The sequence below is a fragment of the Gavia stellata genome, chromosome 5, assembly GCF_030936135.1.
Source record: "Gavia stellata isolate bGavSte3 chromosome 5, bGavSte3.hap2, whole genome shotgun sequence".
NCBI lineage: Eukaryota > Metazoa > Chordata > Aves > Gaviiformes > Gaviidae > Gavia > Gavia stellata.
The window spans coordinates 36,237,269-36,241,427 of NC_082598.1; positions in this window are offsets into that span (position 1 = coordinate 36,237,269).

Below are 4,159 nucleotides of genomic sequence, written 5' to 3' on the forward strand. Positions count from 1 at the left end.
ATTTTAAAACCTTTCTGCAGAATATGGTACTGTTTTTTTGCATCTCTGTCTTTCACTTTCCATAATAGGAACAATGGGGAAATATCATCATAATATCTTTACTGCTGGTAAATTAAAACTTGGACAACTTCAAAAATAAATGTTCATTAAAATATGCAAAGGAAAGATCTTTTATTAAAAGCCTGGTGAAGTCCTAAGGAAAAAAAAGGCTGAAAGAATACAGTTTTTAAATCAATTTCTGAAACTTTTTAAGGGCTACATTGCTTTCAGGTAGGTGCCAGCTACCTATACACACCTGACTGCCAAACTGAACCTTAGCATTTTCAAAAAATATCAGAACAAGGATTTATTGGGGTATTCTGAACCCTCTTTAAAGTAGAAAAATCTACAAAATTTTATATCGAGTCTACAAGACTAGCAGAAATTAACAACTCAGTGGCAAACAATCTTATATACTTTTCCCACTCTACAGTATAAGAAGTTTAGAACGTAAGAAGAATATGGAATCAAAATAAGAAGCTGTACATACTTTAAATTTATTTTAAAAATTCAGATGAGTCCCAAAGCTTGAAATACAATGTCCACATATTCAAAGACTTTTCAAAATGTCTTAAAGTATTATTTCAGAATTTAAATGTTTTAAAAATGTGTGTGTCACTGCATTTATAATTTATGTCTGCATATCAAAAGCAGACATAAAAAAAGTGTTGCACCTTTTTAAAGGTTAATTCCTGAATTATTTTTGGGCACAAAACATAATTCTGGTCCTCATGTATCATGAAGGCTATGTGTAGCATTTATATATTTTCTACTGATAAAGCCCATAAAATAAATCTGAAAATCCTTTTGGAAGTGAGAGTGCACATAATGTCTATTTTTACAAAACTAAAATGTCATCGGTGTTTTAAAATATTTGCTTATTGTTCATTTCTTTGTGGAGTAACTGAAGGTAAAAATAAATCTACCACATATGATAAAGATTCTGTATTTCTTTTCAACTGGTATGAAAAATGAGAAAGCGTGAGTGTCAAGTGACTTGACAATAATAGAAGTTTGGCATTTTCAGCCTGACAGAGGAGTATGCTTCGGATTTATCAAACCACTGGCAAGAATGAAATACAATTTTTGTATTAGGCATTTGAGTATACAACCTGGGCAAAATTAGCTTTCTAAAAAGGAATGAAATCATGTGCTTTCAAAACTGAAGACCCAAAACTGCTCTCTCTTTAACAAGCCAAACGTATCAATTGTAAATGTGAGGAAACTCTCAGAAATGTAGATACAAGAACTGTTAGGTTAAAAGAAGGTCATAGAACATGACCTGATGCCAAAACTTTGGGGAAAGTTCAGTGGTGTTGCATCATCACATGGTGCTATTTTGAGAGGTTTGAGGTTGGACGTGACTTTGATAGAATTAGAAGGTAAGGCTATCTGATTGCAAGTACCAACCTATGTGGAAACCTTTACACCAATACAACATAAAGGAAACAAAGATTTTCAGTTAATGCAGATTCTAAAACCCTTGATCCTGATAGAGGAGAAAAATAGGAAATCTCATCCTACAGTCACTTCAGTTTGGAGGAATTGAATACGGAGATTTAAATGTGAGAGAAAGATACAGCAATTCTCTCTATCGCGTGCTCAAGGCTGAATTCTTTATCTCTGTAGGGTGTCAGTGGTTCCTGGCACAAATCCTTTACAAAGTGTCCAGCTATAAGAACTATTCACTTTACCTTCTGGCTTAAGAATGGCATAGCCAGTAAATCATGATAGCTTAATGCTACTATGCCTCTCAGCTGTGTCCAGACTTTTTTATATACATATTACAAGCTGAAGAGAGCCATGGCATTTATTTTTAGATGGAGAGAAAGATAGTAAGTGTGACTTCATATGCTTGTTATCTCAACTCTTCAGATGTTGATCAACAGGTGTGAAAAGCTTTCCTCAGCTATGCTACCACTGCATAAACAGCAGGGCTGTTCTGGGAGATGTTAAAAACTTATATGAAACTGTAATTCTCCAAATGAGTACGCCGAGAATTGCATCTGAAAATACACAGATTAATTTATATGGTACTTTCGTTATCAATTGTTCCAAGACAAATGCTTTTGGTCTTTTAAGTAATGCTAAAGTGTTGCCAACAATTTGAAACCTAAAAAGTTCTCTAAAGTAGTTAAAAGAAACTATGTTGTTTCCATCAACTCAATAACTTTTTTCAGTTTTTCAATTATATTTCATCACTTAAAAAATTAGACTAACACTTTTGTTCAGATCAGATGTTATTGAAAGTAAACCCCCCATCACTCCCACTTCCTGCATTTTGGTTCACATCACACAACAGCTTCAGAGTGCACAAAGTGGTTTCCTTGCCGATGAAATTCAACTACAAGATGATCTCTGGGAGCACTGCTAATGGGCACCAACCACTAATGGGAATTCAGCCCATAGAATCAAACTAGAGCTAAATAGCCCCTCCCTGACACACACATTAGGTAGATGCCAGGTCCTCAATGCCAACCGATCTGCTCCTACTGCACCACGGTACCTGCTAACACAGACATTGCTTGAAGCATTTCTTGCAACTTTCATAGAGAAAATGTTTCTTAACAGACATTAAATTACTGACTGTTTAAAACTAGAGATATATCCAGTCTCAGAATTTGGACCCAGCTTCAGATGTTCCAAAGCTCAGAGGGGTCTGATCAAGAATTTTGGTTGAAATTTCTATAAACCTTATAAAAGGGAGCAACTGTGCAGTTGGGTATAGATCTGACTTGCATGTAAAACACATGCACTTGGTTTAAACGCTCTTTTAGGGGGGCTTTTTCACAAGGACAAGATTATTATTTACCTAGTGGGTTCATACATTTATAAATAAAAGGGTGGGAAATAAAACATATTTGTTGGTATATATTCAGCAAATTTTGTCTCTAAAGGCAACCATAGTCTTCAGATTTGCCTTTTTGTGTTTCTTTTTTCTACTCTCATCCAAGCAAGCTATTCAGATAGCTTCTTTTGAAATTCTTAAAAAGAAACTTCCACAAGTAGATTATTCCATTTTTCTTAATACATAAAGTTTTAAAATAAAATGCATACAAGTCTTCAGCATATGCTCAGTACCACCAGCTAAAATCTTTGTCTCCACAGCATATGCTTGATAAGTAACATTATCTACAGAATGTCCAAGTTCACAAAGGATTTTGTTTCTATATGTGGTAAAGCACACATTTGTTTTAACATACTGAGTGACTGGTTTTAGTTACACTCAGTCTACCTAATCTTCCCTCTCCTCACACCAGGGCATGATCCAGAGACCAGTAAAGCTTTTAGGAGAGTCTTGAAAGATTGTTTATTACATTACTCTGAAAAAAATTCTCTCTTTGGCACAGGCTAGGACAGTTGTCCAAAATAAAACCTTAAAGAAACACTGTTTCATACAGTTCATGCTGACAAAATTACAGCTGTGTTGGAGCGACAAATCCAAAAACACAGAAACTGTAGAGTAGTTAAAGATTATTATTTTTTACTCAGAAAACAATATATTCAGTAAATACCAAAAGGATTCTGAGCAAGAGGAAAAATCTCTTGCAAGCTTTTCACAGTATTTCTTTTCCAGACACTGTTCAAAACCAGATTTTTATAGATATCTCATTCTCTGTTTAATGATCTTTTAAAAAATCCTTTTAGTATATTCTTGATTTAAGAGGTTTTTAATTATCCTGCTAAACCAGAAGCCTATAAAAAGTTAAATATTAATTAGACCTGATACACTAAAGAGATATGACTAGAACAATATGTTCAATGGCAAAAAAAAAGAAAAAAGAAAAAAGAAAAAAAAGTAATACATGCAACCAAGTTGTCTCAGCACATTCAGGCCAAAACCAAGTTTCCATATTACATCAAAGACCAATGTTGTTTATGATTTTACGCAAAACCTGTAGGGTGTCAGTAGCAACACCTTACACTCCTGCCACAAGGCACAGAAATATTCAGTCCATTTGCATATAGAAAGGAATCTAAGTTTCCCAGCACCAGCTTTGCATCCAGTGTAATTACAAGGTGCTTGCAGATTATGCAGATACACAAAGCACAGGCGTAGGTAGCTTTTGTTTGAGTAAGAGTAAATCCCAAAGAGAATCTATGATTGCACAAATTACAA